This window comes from Eumetopias jubatus, unplaced genomic scaffold (assembly GCF_037043125.1).
Source record: "Eumetopias jubatus isolate StellerSeaLion01/CBP00866 unplaced genomic scaffold, mEumJub1_p1.0 scaffold_13, whole genome shotgun sequence".
In the NCBI taxonomy this organism is placed as follows: domain Eukaryota; kingdom Metazoa; phylum Chordata; class Mammalia; order Carnivora; family Otariidae; genus Eumetopias; species Eumetopias jubatus.
In genome coordinates this window covers 77,653,417-77,677,663 of record NW_028274819.1, presented here as the reverse complement: position 1 = coordinate 77,677,663, position 24,247 = coordinate 77,653,417, and the positions used below count along the sequence as shown (strand labels likewise).

The 24,247-nt window shown below is 33.9% G+C and overlaps 1 long non-coding RNA gene across 2 annotated transcripts in view; it reads right to left on the bottom strand.

Moving 5' to 3' along the window:
- The window catches only part of LOC148162674 (uncharacterized), a 105,007-nt gene that overhangs the window by 23,906 nt on the left and 56,854 nt on the right, over positions 1 to 24,247 (bottom strand). Inside the window, exon 3 of one of the 2 annotated variants that reach the window (XR_015766659.1) lies at positions 16,955 to 17,061. The exons of the other annotated variant lie outside the window; for it this stretch is intronic. This is a non-coding gene — a long non-coding RNA (uncharacterized LOC148162674). The remainder of the gene's footprint in view (positions 1 to 16,954; positions 17,062 to 24,247) is intronic. 2 annotated transcript variants of the gene reach the window in all.

The following is a 24,247-nucleotide window of genomic DNA, read 5'->3' as shown; positions in this document are numbered from 1 at the left end:
GCATGAAAAGAGACAGTGGTATTATCTGGGCCCTAAAACCTTCAGTAGCTCAGCTTCTGATCCAGAGCTGCATTGCTTTTAGGCCACCAGTTTCAGGGGAACTCCTAAAATCAGGTAAATGGAAGAAGAACAAGACAGAAAGCTTATAAAATCCATTTCTTTTCATTGGAATGTCAATGCCTGATGTCACTCTGTATTTTTGTAATCCAGGTATCTTAGTTCTTTATCATGCTACATTGCCTTGTATGCAAATGTGTTAATGCCTTTAACCCCCCAAACTATCCACAGTCTCCAGAATATGTAGACAATAGACTTCACTGAAAGCTTGAGGAGCAGAAGTATGTACACTACCGAGTGTGTAGCATGGAAATTTTCCAGTCCATTCCCACATATCCACCATAGTAGACATCTTCCTCCTGGAGAATTTTCAGAAAGTCTTCTTTTCTACTTGATCCTCATCTTCCTGTTCCTTGAGATCTCTTTCCCTCATTCTTCTCCATTCTATTCCATCTCTCTTCTCTAGCACATTTACCATCATTCCTGAAATGCCATATCATTTGTGAAGCAGAGAAGTTTAGTTTCCTCTTGGTTGTATGCAAAATGTGGTTCATAATCAAAAGCCTCATTAAATTATATACTTAAAACATGGTAGTTTTCTTTCTGAGAAATACTTAGTATTATCAGATTTTTTAATATTTTTTATTTGAATGAGTACAAACTAGAGTCTCATTTTGGTTTTGATTTGTAATTTCCCTGATCATTAAAAACAATATATATATTTTTTATGTACTGTAAAATTATTTTATATTTTATTGCATTTTGGTTTCAATTCAAGAGCTTTTTGTGCTACTAGACAAGGACATGTATTTGACATGGACAGTAAAATCTAAACGCAAAAGGAATTTATATTTTGTCTGAGAGTTTGTTCTTTTTTTTTTTAGATTTATTTATTTATTTATTTATTTGACAGAGAGACACAGCGAGAGAGGGAACACAAGCAGGGGGAGTAGGAGAGGGAGAAGCAGGCTTCCCACAGAGCAGGAGCCCGACGCGGGGCTCAATCCCAGGACCCTGGGATCATGACCTGAGCGGAAGGCAGACACTTAATGACTGAGCCACCCAGGTGCCCCTTATCTGAGAGTTTGTAAAACGTCACTCACAGCATCACTGAATTTCAGTGTTTTTTTATATAAATATGCCATAATTAGTCTTATCTCTGTGATGTGCATAAACATTTAAGTTGAGAATAAACTTTCTACTTCATCAATCAAAATGATCATTTAGATGATTAATTATATACATAGATATCTTAATTACAAATCTTTACACATGGTTCAAAGATTCCACTTAAACTTTTAAAATCAGTTATTTTGGAAATGATCACACTTTTTTCAAATTGATGCAAAACCGTAATTAAAACTTAACATTAAAAAAACATTGATTATAAAATAAAGGTATACAAATATGTATATATATTTATAGTACACATTTCAATGCTACTGAAAGAATACTGAAATCAGTATTTAAATTCCAGTAAAATTAACGTAGAGTGTTATGATAGTTTCATGTGTACAATATAGTGATTCAACAGTTCTATACATTACTCAGTGCTCATCACAATAAGTATACTCTTAATCTCCTTCACCTGTTTCAACCATGCACCCACCCATCTCCGCTCTGGTAACCATCAGTTTGTTCTCTATAGTTAACAGTCTGTTTTTTGGTTTGCCTCTTTTTTTCTTTGTTCATTTGTGTTTTGGGGGTGTTTGAGGGGGTGGTTTTTAGATTTATTTATTTGAGAGAGAGAGAGAGAGAGAGCGCGCGCGCACGTGCATGAGCCGGGGAGGGGCAGAGAGAGAGGAAGAGGGAGAGAATCTCCAGCAGACTCCCCGCTGAGCATGGAGCCTGACATGGGGCACAGATCATGACTCAAGACGAAATCAAGAGTCAGTCACTTAACTGACTGAGCCACCCAGGCGCCCCTGTTCATTTGCTTTGTTTCTTAAATTCCACATATGAGTGAAATCATATTGTATTTGTCTTTCTCAGATTTCACTTAGCAATATAGCCTCTAGATCCATCCATGTTGTTGCAAATGGCAAGATTTCATTCTTTTTTATGGCTGGATAATATTCCATTGTGTATATATACACCCCTTATTCTTTAGCCATTCATCAATTGATGGACACAGGCTGCTTACATAATTTGGCTATTGTAAATAATGCTGCAATAAACATAAGGGTGCATGTATCCCTTTGATTTAGTGTTTTTGTATTCTTTGGGTAAATACCCAGTAGTGCAATTGCTGGGTGATAGGGTAGTTCTATTTTTAACATTCTGTGGAACCTCCATACTATTTTCCGTAGTGGTTGCACCAGTCTGCATTCCCACACACAGTGCATGAGTGTTACTTCTTCTCCACATCTTCACCAACACCCATTGTTTCTTGTGTTGTTTTTAGCCATTCTGATGGTGATATCTCATTGTAGTTTTGATTTGCATTTCTATGATGGTAAGTGATGATGAGCATCTTTTCATATGTCTGTTGGCCATCTATATGTCTTCTCTGGAGATATTTCTGTTCATGTCTTTTGCCCATTTTTATTTACTTATTTTTATTATTTTTTCAAGTTTTTATTTAAATTCTAGTTAGCGTACAGTGTAATATGGGTTTCAGGAGTAGAATTTATTGATTCATCACTTACATATAACAGCCAGTGCTCATCATAAGTGCCCTCCTTAATACCCATCACCCATTTATCCCATCCTCCACCCACCTCCCGTCCATCAACCCTCAGTTTGTTCTCTCAGTTAGAGTCTCTTATGCTTTGCCTTCATCTCTCTTTTTATGACATTACAAGAAAATCATTTCTACTTGGATAATCTAAGACAACCTCTCTTTTTTAAGGTATTAAGGTGCTTTAATTAGCAATTTTGATTCTCTTAACTCTCAGTTAAGAGTCTCTTATGCTTTGCCTTCATCTCTTTTTTCCCCTCTTCCCCTAGTTGATCTGTTTTATTTCTTAAATTCCACATATGAATGAAATAATATGGTATTTGTCTTTCTCTGACTGATTTGTTTTGCTTAGCATTAATACACTCTAACTCTTTCCACATTGCAAATGGCAAGAGTTCATTCTTTTTGATGGCTGAGTAATATTCCATTGTGTGTGTGTGTGTGTGTGTGTGTGTGTGTGTGTGTATTTCATATCTTCTTTACCATATCTTCTTTATCCATTCATCAGGTGATGGACATGTGGGCTCTTTCTATAGTTTGGTTATTATTGATAATGCTGCTATACACATCAGGGTGCCTGTGTCCCTTTTAATCAGTGCTTTTGTATCCTTCGGGTAAATACCTAGTAGTTCAATTGCTGGTTGTAGAATAGTCCTATTTTTAACTTTTTGAGGAATCTCTATACTGTTTTTCAGAGTTCTTCTGCCATTTTTAAATTGGATTACTTGGTTTTTGGCTGTTGAGTTGTACAGGTTCTTTATATATTTTGGATACTAACCCTATATTGGATATGTCATTTGCAAATATCTTCTCTCATTCAGTAGGTTGTCTTTTATTTTTGTTTACTGTTTCCTTCTCTGTGCAGAAGCTTTTTATTTTGATGTAGTCCCCACATTTTATTTTTGCCAACTTTGTTCTTTTTCACAATTGTTTTGACTAGTTAGGATCCCTTGCATTTTCATGTGACTATTAAGATAAGCTTGCCCATTTCTGCAAAAATGGAAGTTGGAATTTTGATAAGGATTGCACTGAACCCGTATATTAATTTGGAGAGTATTACCATTTTAATAGCATTGAATCTTCCAATTTATAAGTACAAGATGTCTTACCATTTATTTAGGCTTTATTTAATTTCTTGCAATGATGCTCTGTAATTTTCTGTGTACTGAAAGTACACTTTGTACTTTTTGTTAAGTTTATTACTAAGTATATATTTCACTTTGATGCACTGGTAAATACAACTGTTCCCTTAAATTCATTTTTGGATTATTTATAAGTAATGTATAGAAACAACATTAATTTTGAATACTGATCTTATATCTTGAAATCTTGCAGAACTAATTTATTAACACAAGTTTTTCGTGGACTCCTTAGGATTTTCAATTTATACAACTATATCATTAGCAAACAGAAATCATTCTACTTCCTAATTTTCATTTAGAATGACTTTTATTCCATTTCCTTGCCTAACTGCCTGGCTAAAACTTTAACTACAGTGTTGAATAGAATTCCTGAGAATGGACATTCTTGTCCTGTTCCTAATTTTAGGGGGAAAGTATTTAGTCCTTCACCATTAATATTATATTAGCTATGTTTTGTTTTGTATTTTGTAAATACCTTGTCTAATGTTGAGAAAATTCAGTTCTTTGTTGAGTGTTTTTATCATGATACAGTGTTGGATTTTGTCAAATGCTTTCACTGTATGCAAAAATTATGTAGTTTTCATCCTTTATTCTATTAATAGGGTATATTACATTGACTGATTCTTGTGTGTTGCACAAACTTTGCATCCTAGGATAAACTCCAATTGGTCATGTTGGCTTACTTTGACTGCTGAAACAAATTACCACAAACTTATTGGCTTAAAATATCAAAAATATATGATCTTGTAATTCTATGGATTAGAGGTTCAACATGAGTCTCACTGGGCTAAAAGCAATGTATCAGCAGAATTGTATTTCTTTCTGGAGGCTCTAGAGGAGAATTTGTTTACTCACACTTTCCATTTTCTAAAGGCTGCCCATATTCTCTAGCTCATGGCACCCTTCTTCCCTCTATTAGCCAAAACAGTAGGTAGAATTATTGACTCTTGACTTTGCTTCTATGATCACATCTCTTTCTCTGACCCTTGTCTTCAGCCTCCTCCACCTCCTCCTTCTTCCTCCTCTTCCTCCTCTTCCTCCTCCTCCTCCTTCTTCTTCTTCTCTTTTTGGACCCTTGTGATAATCACTTTTATTTGGATAACCTAAGACAACCTCTCTTTTTTAAGGTATTAAGGTGCTTTAATTAGCAATTTTGATTCTATTTGCAATGTTATTTCCTTCACCATGTAGCCTAACATATTTAAGACTCCAGGGATTAGAATGTGGATATCTTTGGAAGCTATTATTCTAACTACCATGGCAAATAATCCTTTTGGAATGTTGCTGGAATCAGTTTGCTAGTATTTTGTTGATTTTTACATCTATATTCACGACAATTATTGGTCTGTAGTTTTCTTGTAATGTCATTATCTGGATTTAGTATTAGTGCCATACTATCCTCACAGAAAGAGTAGGAAAATATTTTCTCCTTTTTTTTTTTTGAAAGAGTTTGAGAAGGATTAGTGTCAATTCTTTAAATACTTGATACAATCTGCCAATGAAGCCACCTGGTGTGGGATGTTTTTATAGAAAGTTTTCTGACTACTGCTTTAATCTTTTTACTTGTTATTGGTCAAGTCACATTTTTTGAGACTATAGCCATAGTTTGTGTCTCTCTAGGAATGTATTCATTTCATCTAGATTATCTAATTTGTTGGCATACTATTTTAATATTACCCTTTTTTTTCCCCTATAAGGTTGGGGGTAATATTCCCCCTTTTTACTGATTTCAGCAATATAAGATCACTTTCTCTCCTTGGCCAGTCTAACTAAAAGTTTGTTGACTTTGCTGATCTTTTCGAAGAACCAACTTTTGGGTTTTTTTCTACTCTACTTACTGTTTTTTTTTTTCTTTCCTCTATTTCATTTCTTTCCACTCAGATTTTTATTATTTCCTTTTTTTCTGTTTGATTTAGGTAGAGTTCACTCTATTTCCCACTTCATAAAGTGGAAGGTTAAGGTTTTGATTTATGATTTTTCTTTTTTTAAATATAGGTGTCTAGTGCTATAAATTCATCTCTCATCACTGCTGCAGGTGCATCTTATAAATTTTGGTATGTTGTGTTTTTGTTTTCATTCATTTAAGAGATTTTTTAACTTCCCTGTGGTTTCTTCTATGTCTTATTGATTATTTGCTCTTTTTTATTCTCCATATATTTGTGAATTTTCTAAAATAGCTTCTGGGTTTTTTTATTTTCTAATTCAATATTTGTTAGAGAACATAATTTGTATTGTTTCAATCCTTTTGCATTCACTGAGACATTATTATGGCCTAACATATAATTTTACCTAGAGGATATTCCATGTGCCCTTGAAAAGTCTGTTGTTGGTGGTTGAAGTATTCTATAGATGTCATTAGATCTAGGTGGTATATACTGCCATATGAGCCTTTTAATTCCTTGTTGATCTTCTATCTAGTTGTTCTATCCTGAAAGTGGTTATTGAAATCTTCAACTATTATTACTGCTGAATTGTCTATTTATGCCTTCAGTTCTGTCAGTTTTTACTCTACTTACTTTAAGACTCTATTGTTGTTTGTGTATCTGCTTATAATTGTTATATCTTCTTGATGGATTGACACTTTTATCACTACAAAATGTCTTTCATTGTCTCTGGTAACGAGATTTGTTTTAAAATCATTTTGATTAATGTTAGCATAAACACTCCAGCTCTCTTTGGGCTACTATTTTCATAGTATATCTCTTCTAATTCTTTTACTTTCAGCCCATTTGTGTCTTTGAATCTAAAGTGTTTCTCTTGATTTTTGAGGCCGACAATTTCTCCCACAGGGGTTAGTCAGAGCATAGCGAGTGAGTGCCCAGCTTCTCCAGCCATGCAGGACACTGCCTATCTGGTCCGTTTTTTTCTCATCTCTTTAAAAAACTGAGGTGATTGGCATGACCGAAGGGATGGAAGAGTTTGGGAGCACAGCAACAGGGCTTGGAACTAATTAAAAGGCTGTGGATCTCAAAAAAAAAAAAAAAAACAAAGCCAGAAGCATCACACTTCCCAATTTCAAACTATATTACAAAGTTATAGTAATCAAAACAGTATGCTACTACATACTACAGACACACGGACCGATGGAACATAATTGAAAGCTCAGAAATAAACCCACACATTAGAGTCAAGCAACATTTGGCAAGTGCTCCAAGAACACAAAATGGGAAAAGTTAGTCTCTTCAACCAATGGTGAGAAATCATTCTCATACATTTGTTCTTTAGATATCATTTTCTTTAGGTTGTTTTTTTTTTTTTTTACATATTTAAAATAGCTAAATTAAAGTCTTTGTCTAATAAATTCACATGTGGGCTTTCTCAGTGATATTTCCACAAGCATTTCATAGAACTTAACTTCTTTTTTTCCTCTCCAGGGACATTCTTTTTTGTTTCTTCTCATAACTTTTACTGAAAATTGGGCATTTTAAATAATATAATGTGGCCATTTTGCAAATCACTTAGTTTTTCTCCCCAGGGACTTTGTTGTTTTTGTTGCTGTTTGTGTTGTTATTACTGCTGATGGTTATTTGTTTGGTAACTTTCCTAAACTGAATCTGTAAAGTTTGTGTTCTTTGTAAGGGGCTACTGAAGTTCTGCTTAGCTGGCTTAATAATCACTTAATGATTGAACATAGATTTCTTTAAATGCCTGTAACCACTGAGTTCCCAGATTTTCCCAAAGGGCTTTGTTGTCTGTTTAGCTTGCCTTTACACATCTGTCTTAGCTGTCACTTCCTATTTCTATAGAATCTCCAGGTCAGCCATAGGTAAGAGTGCAGGGCCTTCTCAGGTCTTTCCTAAGCATGCACAGACTCATGTATGAACACAGTTCTAAGCATATGAGAGGACTTCTATATTCCCATGACTTTTCAAAGATTCTCTAGATATATCCAGAAGCTTTTCCTTTTAAGTATTTTGATCAGTTTGCCATTTGCCCCAATAGTTATCACGGCCTCAGGCAATTGCCACTGAATACTGTTTACACTGAATAAGCTCTGAGTCAGATCAAATAAGACAAATCTTCTGAGTGGAATTGTCCAGGGAACTGTCATACAGGGCAAATAATGACAGGTGAGAATAGGGCTTTGGAGGAGTTCCAACCCCATACATATTCTCCAGTGGCTGCTAGACTGCTTTTCAACATGACTACAGGACTGTTGGTTTTCAAGAGCTAAGAAGAGAAGGATGATAGGGTAAGTTAAAAGATCACAAAGCTAATTGTCCTTATCAAGACTTACTCATTTTTCTTCAATAAATATTCACAAGACTGTTGTGGACTTTTGGTTAACTCTGAGTTCTGGAAGTTTTGATTTTTATCAGTTTTTTCCAGGGTTCTCATTGCTTTTATGAAGGAGAAAATTTCCAAAGGTTTTTTGTTTGTTTGTTTTGTTTTGTTTTTTGAGAGAGAGAGAGTGGGAATGGGGAGGAGAGGCAGAGGGAGAAAGAGAGAGAGAATCTTAAGCAGGTTCCATGTCCAGGGCTCAAACTCATGACCCTGAGATCATGACACGAGCCAAAATCCAGAGTCTGATGCTGAGCCAACTGAGCCATCCACATCCCCAATTGTCAGACGGTTTTACACCACCATTCCTACTGGTGTCACTCATTGTTTTTTATAGAGATACTAGATGCTGGTACTCTGTAGTATGACATTTTAATCTTAAGAAGCTCTTAGATAAATTTTTCATGAAATCCTTATAATGAGTATATGGAATTGTGGGCTGGATAATAGTACAATTAGGCAGATTCATACATAACTTAATATGACCAATGAACTGATTAATAAATTGATTTAAAACTGGGAGGAGGTCTCCTGTGGTTCAGTTTTTGGTTTTATCTCATTCGGCTTCTGAACAATTTGGATAAATTTGAATAAATATATTAGATTTTCAAGTCAAATTTTCAAAAATAATTTTAGATAAGGTATCTTATTTTTAAAATATTTTGATAGGCTGAAACACTGAGCAAACATATTTAAATATTTTTAAATATGTTGATAGGCTGAAATAGTAACATGTCCCAATAAATCCTGTATTTATCTTTTAAAATTAATTGTATTTTGTTTATTAGAAGGAAAAAGTTAACGGTGACCTGTAGTATAAAAGGAAGAAGAGAGAAAAAGGAAGAAGGAAGAAAAGAAAACTAGTAGGTTTAGCTGACCATTGAAATGCTATGTGTTAAACAATAGAGTAAGCTTATGACTGGTATACCCATATATACATACAATTGCTCTCAGAAATAATAATTATTAATTCAAAAGATATTTCTTAAACACATAATATGTGCAATCTACTCTCTTAGATACTGTAGACACAAAGCTTTATGGGAAAAGTACAGGCTTTGCCCTCAGTGAAATCACGAATAGAGATAAATGAAAACAAATCATAAAACAATGTAGTAAGTGTTACATAGCAAATAAGCACAAAGTGGTCAGGGAACACTCAAACAGAAGAATTAATTCTGTTCAGAGGAGAAGTCTGATGAGTAAGTACACTTTGAACAGGAATACAAAGGTTAGGAGAGCTTTCCAGGGACTAGTGTCTTGTATTAAGCATTTAGTATGTTGCTGGAGTAAAAAATCATAATAAAACAGGCATTTCTTGGCTTTGAAGATCACAATCTAGTGAGACACTTACTACCAGAAGGAAGAGCTCCCTAACTTCCTTCAAGTGAAAATTAGCTGAAAGATCTTAGTAATTAAGTTGGCAAAAGTACCTCTGCAGATGACTTCCCTCAGTTTCACAGTGGTGAAAAGTAAAACTTCAATTCATGCTGTAACAATTTCTACAGAAAATATTTGGGTGAATTAGAGATGAACAAAAAAGATTAGAGTCATATGCAACTACTCATAAAACTCTAATACAAAGTCAGCACAATCATCAGACTTTAATTAAAGCTTTGAAAGTAGTTCGACCTCCATAATGCGCTAGATTCCTCTGAACTTATTACACAAGCATTTTTTCATTGAATTGCTACAGCAACTCTAAGCACTGAACAAGATTTATAGTATCACAGATTGGATGACAGATAATGGTAAAAGCTAAAGATAATAAATAATTATTGGTACCATCTGGACTCTGAAAAACATCCTTTTAAAGAGTGCATTTCAGAAATCTACAAAAATAGAATTTGTGCAAAGAACATAAAAATGTTAAATTTAAATTAGATGGCAGAAAGGATACTAAGAATTCACAGGGAGGAATATAGATCTAATTTAGAAGCAACTGACACAAACTTATTTGTAAACAGGATAGTTTTTCAGATAAGCATTTACACAAGTAGATTAAATATTCTATTAATCTCTTCATATCAAAGATAACAAATGTCACCTAATCTGAGTCATGGTGTCATTCTGATAGTTTTTCCACTTTACAACTGAGAAGTTTGGTTACTATTGACATTGGTACACATATATTCAATGTGAAAAAATATATAGTAATTACATATGCATTTGGTCTATTCTATTCAGGTCTTTCTGTATCAATAGAGAGTTAATCATATAAAAATGTTAGTAGATGGCTTTATAAAGATATTAGACATGTGTTTTCTTGGTGTCTGGCTCTTCTTTGAGGAGAGAGGAAAAACAGCCCAAAATACCTACAAACACCTGTATCAGGGTTTCTCACAGAAGCAACTTACAGAAAGAAATATATGGTGATTAACATAACATAATAAAAAAAAAGGATAAAAAAAGAAACGCCAAGAAGAAGAGTTTTAAGGGAAGTAGTTGCAGCAAGCCACACATTAATATTTGCCAAGTGCCTATTGTGGGGTGTCCCGATTGGATGGGGGGCCAGCAGTGTGGATGGTGAAAGAATTCACTAGAAGCAGAACAAAAGAGATAGAAGTTTATTGAATACCCGGCAAGGGAACAGCGGGCAAGACAGCAAAGGAGAGGTCTTATGAGGTGGTGGTGAGGGGGCCACAGTTATAGGACAGAGTGGGGTCTTATGGAATTTTCCCTTTTTTGGTAATCTTAGGAACTGTGCCTGGTTATAATTGGTCAGTAAGGGCCTATGGCTATTTCAAGGTGGGTCGCTTAATGAGCCTGTTTGTGTCAGCTCGGTAGTCCCTGTGGGTCCTTTTACTTTGCTCAAGTTTCCATTGCTCAAGCCTATTGCCTAAAAGCAGCCTCTACACCTCTAAAATACAACACACATATTTTACACATAGCACTTTGCATGCACCTTATTTTATTTAATTCACAATGAATGCTTAAAGATGATTATTGTCATTTTCCAAATAAGAAAACTGAGTTAAATGACTTACCCAAACTCAAATCTCTCTGCACTATTTCCATCATATCACACAACTAATGAAAATCTAGAGCAGTAGTTAAATTGAATTGTTGAAAAGAGAGGATCTAGAGCAGATTGAAAGCTAAAGAGATGTGAATAATATCAACATGGAAAAATCAGAACATGTTTTACTGGGTGAGAAGCTAAGATTCAGGAAAACTCATTTTAAAAGTGCTTAGCATTCTCCCAATAACAAGACTTTAAAATAGGAGGACTATGCAGAATGTTGCCATTATCATATGTTGGCAAATTTGCTATCTAATAAATCCCTCTTTACTTCTCAGATTTGCTGCTGTAATTTAGTAAAAACCTTAACTGCAGTAGCTTGAATAGAAGATGTCAACTCTTGAAGAAGTAAAACTACTTTTACCTTTTTAAATGATAAAATTATTGCTACTTTGCTAGCCATTGATCACTGTTGCTACTATGTGTTTACAACCAACAACTTATTTGCCCATCACTAACATACCAAAACATTTTTCATTCATTCACAGTTCACTTCAAACCAGTGAGCAAGAATTGTTTGTCACCAATGAGGAAGTAGTGTTGAAGAAATTAGCAGAACTGCCTGTGAGTTTGAGGACAGTGATAGGTGTGTTTCACCAGGAATATAGATATGCCTTGGTCTGAGATAAGTCAGATTTTGATTTTCCATAACTTGATTATTTCTATGCAGACAAATCTCAAGTATGTACATGCACACACCATGTATCCAGCCCAAATTACCAGAAGCCTAACAAACATTATCTCTATCTAATCTGTCTGATATGTCTATCTCTATCTATCTAATGTTTTATAAGAAGGACAAACTCAGTATGCTAAAAACTGAGTTTACTTTCTTTCCTTTCTTTCTATCCTACCCTACTGCAAACACCCTGCCCTCTTAGTGACTGACACTAGTAGGGGCACCAATCTAAAATCTAACCTTGACTACACCTCTCCCTCTCCCTGAACTCTGCACCTCTAACCCCCTGTTCCACTTATGTCAATTCCTTATTCTAATCCCAAAGGATCTCTTCAGTCTGTCTATTTCTTACTCCATTACTGTACTACCCTGGCCATCATTATATCTTGATGGACTTTTGAACAACTTCCTGACAGTTTTTCCCACTTCAACTGATCTTTTAAAAAGTTATTTTATATTATGTGTTTGCTTATGCATCTTATTTACCAGACTCCTAGAGAAGGAATGCAATCTTCTCTCATATGCCCCTGCCTCCACAGCACTTAGACCATGGTGAATACTCAGTTAATTTTTGTTAATGAATAAATCAACATATATTCATTCACTATTTTTTTAACTTGCACTTGAGTGATCAAGTACACTCTACCCAATGTAAAGGGTATATTAGGATAGCATGTGCACATTATTATCTAAACACCATTAAATGTTCCTTACTCATCTCCCACATATATATTATCTTACACTTAAATTTAGTATTTTTTGTTACCAGTCTAAGAAGTAATAATAGAATGCACTGTCCACTACCTAGCTTTCAAACTGCATGAAACTCAACTTTGTCATTGCTATTTTCATAAATTAGCAAGATAGATGTTGGTTCTGCTGGATTAATTACCAAGATTCAAAGAAAATTACATTTTTTCATTGTTCTTGCATTAGCACCAATTATGATATATGTTGCCAAAACAGTGGAAATTGAAGTGGGAAACACACCTTTAAAATGTGTCTTTCCAGGGGCAATTGGGTGGCTCAGTTGGTTAAACATCTGCCTTTGGCTCAAGTCATGATATCAGGGTCCTGGGATCAAGCCTCGCATCAGGCTCTCTGCTCAGCAGGGAGCCTGCTTCTCCCTCTCCCTCCACAGCTCCCCCTACTTGTATTCTCTCTCTCTCTCTCTCTGTCAAATAAATAAATAAAATCTTTAAAAAATACAAAATAAAATGTGTCTGTCTAGAAACATATGTGTAAATCCTTTCAGACAGCTCTGTGTGTGTCTTCTCCTGTACATATGTCAGTAAGTATCTCACATAATTTTCTTAATACATACCCTTCCCCACATAGGTGAGTTGTTCAAAACTATCTTCTGAACTTACAATTCTGCCATGACTTAGTAATCAGTACTGCACTTACCTCATGCTACAAACAACTGTAAAACAGGACAAAATGTATAAGGCAAACTCTTACTATATTTTTTCTTTGACATTTGCATCAGTAGGAATAAAAGGTTGGTAAAACTTCTCACAACTTAACATCAGTCACAGTGCCAATGCAATATAAATAGCACTGTATTCACTGCCACGCATTCACAACATATTATTATTGTTATTATTATTATTATTTACATGTATTTTAATTCTACTTAATGTCCTTGATAAAGCAGTATAATTTCTTAATTTTATTAAATGTTGATGCTGCATATCTATTTTATTAATAGTCTCTGTATATCAATAAAACACTTTGCTACATACCAAAATACAACAGTTGTTTCAATAAAAAGATGACTGGCTATTCAGATTTGGGTACTTTGCAGACATTTTCTAAAAACTTAATACAGCAATCTTGTCTCTTTAAGAAAATTACTATTTATGGCCAATGAGAAAATTTTAGCTTTAAAGTAAAAATTGTAAATTTTGAAATCTTGTATCTGCGTCCATGAGCATGACAACTTCTCACATGTAATGATTTTTCTTGTGGTAGGATGAATGTAAATTTCTGATAAGGTATAAGAAAATGTGTCAACACTTAGAATATCTTCATAACTCATGAACCAATATTTTCCAAATTATCAATATGTGATGTTACAAAACCCTATATGGGGAAAAAACTTATTCCACCTACAAGACAGACAAATGGATTTTAATATATCCAAAACCAAAAGGTTGTGCGTATAGTTTTAGATTACACATTATAACTAATTTCTAAGAAACTACCACTTGTCAATTTTGTGTTAGTATCAAAGGGAAATATTTATAATTATCTGAAAAAAACTATTACAATTCTCAACACTTATTTTTCAATTAGCCAACATAGAGGACATCATTAATTCAGATGTAGAGTTCAGTAATTCATCAGAGGCATATAGTTAAGAGTCTCTCATGGTTTATCTCCCTCTCTGATTTCTTCCCATTCCGTTTTCCCTCCCTTACCCTATGATCCTCTGCACTATTTCTTATATTCCACAGATGAGTGAAACCATATAATAATTGTCTTTCTCTGATTGACTTATTTTGCGCAGCATAATACCCTCCAGTTCCAACACGCCTTTGGTAAAATTTCATCCTTTTTGATGGCTGAGTAATATTCTTGTGTGTGTGTGTGTGTGTGTGTGTGTGTGTGTGTGTGTGTGTGTGTGTAATCTTTATCCGTTCATCTGTCAATGGACATCTTGGCTCTTTCCATAGTTTGGCTATTGTGGACATTGCTGCTATAAACATTGGCGTACAGGTGCCCATTCAGATCACTACATTTGTATCTTTGGGGTAAATACCCAGTAGTGCAATTGCTGGGTTGTAGGGTAGCTCTATTTTTAACTACTTGAGTAACCTCCATACTGTTTTCCAGAGTGGCTGCACCAGCTTGCATTCCCACCAACAGTGTAAGAGGGTTCCCTTTTCTCCACATTCTCACTAACATCTGTCATTTCCTGACATTAATTTTAGCCATTCTGACTGGCATTGAGGTGGTATCTCATTGAGGTTTTGATTTGGATTTCCCTGATGTCAAATGATGAGCACTTTTTCGTGTGTCTGTTGGCCATTTTGGATGTCTTCTTTGCAGAAATGTCTGTTCATGTCTTCTGTGCATTTCTTGATTGGATTATTTGTTCTTTGGGTGTTGAGTTTGATAAGTTCTTTATAGATCTTAGATACTAGCCCTTTATCTGATATGTCATTTGCAAATATCTTCTCCCATTCTGTCAGTTGTCTTTTGGTTTTGTTGACTGTTTCCTTTGCTGTGCAAAAGCTTTTTATCTTGATGAGGTCCCAATAGTTCATTTTTGCCCTTGCTTCCCTTGCCTTTGGATACATGTCTAGGAAGAAGTTGCTGCGGCTGAGGTTGAAGAGGTTGCTGCCTGTGTTCTCCTCTAGGATTTTGATGGATTCCTCTCTCACATTTAGGTCTTTCATCCATTTTGAGTTTATCTTTGTTTATGGTGTAAGGGAGATGGTCCAGTTTCATTCTTGTACATGTGGCTGTCCAATTCTCCCAACATCATTTGTTGAGGAGACTGTCTTTTTTCCATTGGACATTCTTTCCAGCTTTGTTGAAGATTAGTTGACTACAGAGTTGAGGGTCCATTTCTGGGTTCTCTCTTCTGTTCTATTGATCTATGTGTCTGTTTTTGTGCCAGAACCATACTGTCTTGATGATTACAGCTCTGCAATAGATCTTGAAGTCTGGAATTGTGATGCCACCAGCTTTGGTTTTCTTTTTCAACATTCCTCTGGCTATTTGGGGTCTTTTTTGGTTCCATACAAATTTTAGAATTATTTGTTCCAGCTCTGTGAAAAATGTTTCTGGTATTTCTCAACACTTTTAAAACTACATTATCTGTGTGAGATACTTCACATACTATAACCAGAGCAAAAATGAATGCAAAATTAGATATGATAATCTAGCTGTCTTCTGTTAAGCCAAATACTAAAGAAGTTTCAAAAAAAAGTAAAGCAATGCCACTCTTTTCACTAAATTTTTGTTTTGGAAAATATTGTTATTTTCATAAAAATATGTTATTTATGTTAAAATTTAATTTATTTCTGTTTAATTCATTACTCTTATGTTAAATAGATTTATAAATAAATACTTCAAAATTTCTCAGTTCTCATTTCTAATATCATACATATAGATAGAGATAACCCACATAAACAAAAGCTCTTTGGAGCCCTCAATAAATTTTAAGATGACAAAGGGGTACTGAGACTAAAATATTTGATGACTGCTGCCCTAGGGTAAGGGTTATGTTTTGTAATTAATGATAAAATGGAAATATCTATTGTTTAATTAATAAAAGCTCACTTTTTTGGAACTAAGAAATTTTAGCAAAAATTGAACTGCTTTCTAGAACAAAACCCATTAACATTTAAAAGAAGACGACATAATATAGACACATATCTTCTCATCTACAATATCCAGCAGATAATTGGAAAATATAAAATATTCTAAGAAGCAAAAAAAACAAAAAAAGGCTAGTAATCAAGAAAAATGGCAGCAAGGAGCACCTGGATGCCTCAGTCGGTTAAGCAACTGACCTCGGCTCAGGTCATGATTTCAGGGTCCTGGGATCGAACCCCGCATTGGGCTCCCTGCTCAGCGGGGAGTCTGCTTGTACCTTTCCCTCTCCTTCTGTCCCTTCCTCCACTTGTGCGCTCTCTCTCTCAAATAAATAAAATCTTTTACAGAGAGAGGGAGAGAAATGGCAGCAACAGAAACAGACCCCAAGATGATTCATATGTTGGAATCAGAAGACAAGTACTTTAAAAGAGCCGTCTAAACATATTCAAGGATTAAGAAAAGTGATTCAAGAATTAAGAAAAGTGAACACAAAGGAAATAGCAGCAGCATAACGGACACAGTAAAAAGAACCAAATGAAAGTCTATAGTGGAAAAACACAACATCATAAATTAAAAAATAGACTTAAGAGTAGATTGGAATTGGAGAGGAGAGGGTGAATGAATCTGAAATGAGTAGGTGAGTAGAAACAAACCACCCAGAGGAACAGAAAGGAGGGAGAAAAGGATAGAAACATAAAATGAACAGAGCTTCATTTTACACTATACCTCAGAGAACTATAAATAATAGAAAGTGGTTTAATTACTTGCAGTGGGGACACCTGGTTGGCTCAGCTCAAAGAACATGCGACTCTTGATCTCAGGGTTGTGAGTTCGAGCCCCACACTGGGTGTAGAGATTACCTAAATAAAAACTTAAAAGAAAAAAAAATTACCGGCAATTGGAGTTTCAAAAGAAAAGGAGAGATAGAATGGAACAGGAAAAAAAATGTTGACATTATATGGCCAAAATTTTCCAAATTTGGTAAAAATACAAGTATCTATACATCCTTTAAGCAGAAAGTCATATCTATGCAGGTCATATTCACATTGCTGAAAACCAAAGGTGAACAGAACAAATCATAAAAGCATACGGAGTGGGGAAAATACATATTACAATCAGGAGAGCAATGAAAAAATAACATGTAATTTCTTAAAGAGGGAATATGAAAAAGGAAGCCAAAATAAAACAAATGGCATCTTTTAGCACCTGAAGAAGAAGATATCTGAGAGCAAATCCAAAAAGCACGAACCAGTTATAAACTGGATTTCATCAAATTATAAGTGCTGTTCATTGAATACACCATTAAGAAGATAAAATGTAAGCCTCACACATGGAGAAAACATTTCAACTCATATATCTGACAGAATATGGAAAAAAACTTCTATAAATCAATAATAAAAACACAACTCAATTTTTTAAATGGGCCAAAAACTTGATCAGACACCTAACAAAAGATGATATCCAAATTGTTTATAAGAATATTAGATTCCTAAAATTCACCATCAGGTAGATGCCAATTAAACCATAATGTGATACTACATTACACTCTCTATCATTGCTAAAATCAAAAATGCCCACCACCAAATGGTAAGGATGTGGAGAAAGTGGAGTCTCATTTATCATTAATGAGAATATAAAGTGAAGTGGTACAATCGCTTTGAAAAACAATTTGGCAGCTTTTTATAAAGTTACACATATAGACATATCTACTCTGTAATTCAAGGCATATAGTCCATGTTACCAAAAATTGGAAACATCTCAAATGTTCATCAACAGGAGTATGGACAAATGAATCATTGTATACTGATACAGTGGAATACTTAGCAATATAAATGAATTTCAAATCCATTACATTGATCAAAAGAAGGCAGACACAAGAGTACACACTATGTGATTTCATTTATGTAGTACAAGAGCAGGCAAAACTAATCTATGGTGAATGAAATGAGAATCATAAGGGAAAAAACTGTAGCTGTGAGGAATAGATGTTCACTAAGCTTGTGGTAATCATTTTGTAATACAAACATATAAGAAATCATTATTTTGTACACCTTAAACATAGAATGCTGTTTGTCAATTATATCTCAATAAAACTGGAAAAAATAGGTTCCCTATGGGGATCTAGGAAGTTTTCTATGGTGATAGATATGCTGTATCTAGACTGGAATACTTGTTACATAAGTATATCCATTTGTCAAAATCTACATAACATATACTAAAAGTTGTTCTTGTACAGGGACTTGAAGTATGTTAATTTTACCTCAATAAAAAGAAAATTATCTTCCTGCAAGAAGCATCTTCTAGTTGATCCTACTTTAAATAAACAATCTGCAATTATGAGTCACTAATTCAATTCCTACTTCTACTGGAACCTAAATGTATGCAGTTTAAACACCTGTTTCTTCATATATGAAATTGTACAATTCAAACATATGGGCTTATAGTATAACTTTCTCATATAAAATTTTATATGTACACACCTACTAAGTGTATTCAAAAGTTGAATAACCCAGGTTGAAAAACAGCTCCTAGACAGCTGGTATCAATCATGTCATATATTTTATTTTTTTTTAAGATTTTTATTTATTTATTTGAGAGAGAGAGAATGAGAGATAGAGAGCACGAGAGGGAAGAGGGTCAGAGGGAGAAGCAGACTCCCTGCCGAGCAGGGAGCCCGATGCGGGACTCGATCCCGGGACTCCAGGATCATGACCTGAGCCGAAGGCAGTCGCTTAACCAACTGAGCCACCCAGGCGCCCAATCATGTCATATATTTTAATATATCCGTAATACTTCCAAAAATAAGCTTTTCTAAGAAAAGCAATAATGGGATCTGATAACAGATTGTTTCATCTCCCTTTTACACAGCATCAAGATGCCATTGTAAGAGGGGGAAGGAAGGATAAAAGAAACATATCTACCAAGAGTAAAAAACCCAAAGAGGTGACTGAAGATAAAGTCTAGATTGGAGGAAGCAAGCACAAGAATAACACAGGTTTAGAAAACTAGATTTATAATGGGAAATAGTATTGAGAGTCACCACTTTAATAATGTGTGTCTTTTCCACACTTCTTGCTTTGATTGCATGAAATATTTAGAAATATTCAAAAATTATGTTTTAATATTAGTATCAAAGAAGTTTTTCGGCTAAGAGACACTTGATCTAAGTGTATTACTCCATAAATCTGTTCGCTTGCACAAGAATATTCATCACTGATGATATTATTTCCATGAGACTCAGTGTAATCCTAAATTATAAATTGACCTTAGTTTTATTTCAATTAGTATGCTCAGGACAGCATAAATAATCTTATTTACACATTTAATTCAAGTTTACATAACATGCTGTAGAAAAAAAGTAAAATTTGAGACAGGAATGATAAATTATTATTTTATATTTAGACACAGAATTGAAACAGATCTTCATGTTTTGAAATTTCGTTTGTTGTTGTTTTTTTTTTGACTCTAAGTATATCCTATTTTTGAAGTGAGAAAAGTGTAATCTATATTCCTCCTTTTTGTAGTGTTCCATTAACTATACACCTAGAATCTTACAAGCACAAATTTTTTTTAAATTCTAGTTAGTTAACATACCATGTAATATTTAGGTTTCAGGTGTAGAATTTAGTGATTTGTTACTTACATATCACACCCAGTGCTCATCACTAGTCCCCTCCTTACACCCAGCACCCATTTAGCCCCTCCCCCACCCACCTCCTTCCAGCAATACTGTTTGTTCTCTACAGTTGAGTCTCTTATGGTTTGCCTCCCTCTGTTTTTTTTTTTCCCTTCCCCTATGTTAATATATTTTTTTCTTAAATTCTACATGAGTGAAATCATATGGTATTTGTCTTTCTCTGACTGACTTATTTTGCTTAGCATAATACACTCTAGCATCCATCCACATCCACATTGCAAATGGCATGAGCATAAAATTTTAATATAGAACAATTAAAGAAGGAAAAAAAGAGGATTAACTTTGTCTCTTTTTGAACTTCCATAATAGAATCTTACAGTATGATCTCATTTGATTTTGCTTCTTTGCTCAACATTATAACTTCAACCATGATTTTATGAATGGGACCTGTTGGTTTATTTCATTGCTGTGTTCACTGTGTTCTATTGAAAAAATATGCTATACTTTATTTACCCATTCTCCTATTGATGGACTTCTGGGTTAATTCTAGTTTTTTTCTTCCACATTTAAGAATGTTATGAACATTCTAGTATTTTTTTTTTTTTTGGTACCCAAATGTATATATTTCTTTTGAGTCTATACCCAGTTGTTAAACTATTTGGTCACAGTATATGCATTTGTTTAGTTTCATAAATAATGCTAAACAATTTTCCAAAATGATAATACCACTTTAGATAGAGAATAAGAGTTGAGTTTGCTTTACATCCTTGCCAACACTTGATATTATAAGTATTTTTTTTAATTGTGACTTTAATTTGCATTTCCGTGATGGACAATGATATTGAGCATTATCTTACATATTTTTTTAGCCTTTTAAATATTTTATTTTATGAGTTTTGCCTATTCAAGTATCCTGGTCACTTTTCTACAGGCTATTTGTCCTTTTCTTATTGATTTGTTATTTTCTTAAATATTCTGGACATGTGTTGTGTGTATATATGTATTGTGTGTACATATGTGTGTGTATATATATACATACATATGTTATATAAAAATTTTCTTTACTGAAAATATCATCTGCTACATTCACCTCTTCAGTCTCTTACTGATGAACAGAAGTTCTTAATGTACTTCAACTTATCAAAATTTTCTTAATGATTAGTGCTTTTCTGTATTCTTTGGAAGAAATCTTTGATTATCACAAGTTAGCTTTTTTTAACATCACAACACATTTTTTTTTTTACTTTTTACGTTTAGATCTAAAATCTCCCAAATATTGATTTACATATATGGTATGAAGTAGAGTTAAAGATGTACATTTTCTATATGGATATATAGTTGATCCACCATCTTTAATTGATAAGACTGTCTTCCACCTTCTGTCCATTGGCACTTTTGTCACAAACTAATTGTTATCATATAATAATAACCAATAATAATGTATAATATAATAATATAGCCAATTGTTATTATAGTGTGGCTCCCTTTTTAAACACTGTTATAATTTCTTTACATTTCCATATATTTTGAAATCAACTAGTCATTTAAAAAATTTACCTCTGATTTCTATTTTGATTGAATTTTGATAAATTAACTTAGGTACATTTAACATCTTCACAAAACTGATGCTTCCAAATCATGAACATGATTTATTTAGTCTTCTTTAATTCTTATTAGTATACTGTGCTGTTTTCTGTGTAAAGGGTCTGCATATCTTAAGTTAGATTTTATGTATTTAATATATTTTAGTGTGATTGTAAATGATTATTTTAACTTTTAATTGTTTGAGCTTGCATATAGAAATACAATTAGTTTTGGATATTGGCCCTGTATTCAAGAAACAAAATTATTTTATTTATTTATTTGAGAGAGAGCAAGAACAAGAGAGATCACAGAGGAAGAGAGAGAAGCAGACTTGCCACTGAGCAGGAAGCCCATGCGGGGCTCAATCCCAGGATCTCCAGATCACGACCCCAGCCGAAGGCGGATGTTTAACCGACTGAGCCACCCAAGGGCCCCTCAGGAAAACTTCTATATTCATTAATTATAATAGTTTATCTGTAGATTTTTAACTATATATACAACCATGACATCTATGAATAATAAGGTTTTTTTCTTTCCTTTTCCAATTCTTATAACTATACATTTTCTTCCTTGTCTTATTGCACTACCCTGAATCCTCTAGTAAAATGTTGAATAGAAATGTTGATAGATATTCTTGCTCCATTCCCATTCTCAGGAAAGAGCTTTCATTATTTCACCCATATGGATATCCTTTATCATATTAAGTAAAGAGAAGTCTTTCCTGTCATAAGCTTAACCAAGGTAACTTTTAATAAGAACCATACTACATCTATATTATAAAAAAGGCTACAGAATATCTATTTTTTGTAACATTAAGAAAAGTTCTGGTAACTATAAGTCATCTTTCTCTACATCTTTTATTATACTCTAATGTGTCCACAGCATCAATTTAATTTCTGAAGCAAATCATTCAAAGTTATGGGCTAAAAGTATCAGAAGAGACTTGTCTTGATTTGTAACTCTGTCACAATATGGGCAATCACTTCTTTTCTGTTAAATGTGACTTAGCTCTTCTCCAGAGTTGTATATCACCAAATAAATCTAATAACATTTTGTAAAGCTGTCAAATACCATGTATTAACAACAAAATCATCTGTATGTGAAATATTCCATACTTCACTAAGGAAATAATATGACTAATTGTATAATATGCCCTCCTACAGCCATATCCTCCTGAGAAAATGGTATAACAATAGGATCATTTCACCAACATTTATGCCCTACCACAGATAATATCTTATCCGTTTTTATCTTTCCCATTACTAGATGTAAATGGAAGAAACCAGGTGATCAATGTACTTTTGTTCACTTCAATAACCAGAGTAATTCATAGTAGCCCCAAAAGACAATCATAATGACTTAATATATTCTTCCTTTACAATTTTTATTTAAAGCTGTATCATGGAAATTTGGCCTAAATAGTCAATGAAAAAAATAATTATTCTCTCTAGGACTCTGAGTCAATTTCCCATCTATATATGGATTTTTATTAATTTTCATTATAATTTCACATATGCATGAAGAAACTAACATTTTATTGCAATTTTAAAGGGAGAGAAAATAAGGTCAAGTATCTTACTAGAAATAATCCAAGTGGTACGATGAGGAAAAGCCATTTTCTAAAACTATGTACTATTCTCCAGCTTTTGACTTCATACCCTGAGAAGTACAGGTAATCAATAAATGCTAAGTATGATAATAACGTTACATGTCAGAGAAAATGTATTGAACTAAAAATACATACATAAACTGTGTGTGTGTGTGTGTGGCTTGTGCAAGAATATTTTATCAGATTCATGCTACAAAGAGCCAGGTGAGATCTTTTCTAAGAGAAAACCTTTACTTGATTTATTCATAAATGCAGTTCCTTTGAAAAAGTGTCTATCAAAATAAGCTACCATGATTGGAAATGTGTGTAGTCCAAATAAAATTTCAGATAAAACCAAAAAAAATTGCAATGGAAACAAATACTTTTTGCTAATAGGTTGAATCCAAACAATATTTATTTTCTGAAAGAAAATGGCTTATTTAGCAAATGCCTGCCAGCAGGGACCCAATCAGATGATAAGTGATGGAGTTGGAAATACAGCCTAATTTTTGAACCCTAGTTCAAAAACTGAATGCATTAGATCACTCAGCCTTTCTAAAAAGCCCGACTTTTTGAAAATAGAATGAAATTAGTTTACTTAAATGAAGAAAGAAAAAATAACTTTTGTTTGTTTATAATCCTGTTTGGGATCCACCTCTTCTAGTCCACTCCCAATTTCAGGGGGAAAAGTCAATGTCAGTTTCAGAGACTTTTATATATACAGGGATAATAGAAGAAAACACTACTCTTGACTGCCTACTATAACCCTGGCCCTCTGTCTCACCATTACAACCTAGAGGAGGATAATTATCTATATTGCAGATAACAAAGCTAGTGCTAGCTGTCACACTCAACTCAACTCCACTGCTAAGTGGTTAAGTGCTAGTTTACTTGGTATCTGACAATACTACCACCACTACCACCATCCCCAACCCCACCACCCACCCAGTGGTTTCTATTACAGATTCATAGAAAATGAAATGTGTGATCTCAACCACCTGCCTGTCATCACCTAAAGAAGAGCTTTATAATTTTACCAAAAGGATACTTGCTATGATAATAACATCATTCCTACTAGTAAAAGATAAGATCTGGGATGCAAACAATAGGCAACTATATATGGACACCAAAATTTAATTTTCATACAATTTTCAAGAGTCACAAAATATTTTTTTTAATTTGTCTCCAATCATAAAAAATGTAAAGTTACTCTTATTCTCAGGACATACAAAAACAGGTAGCAAAGTG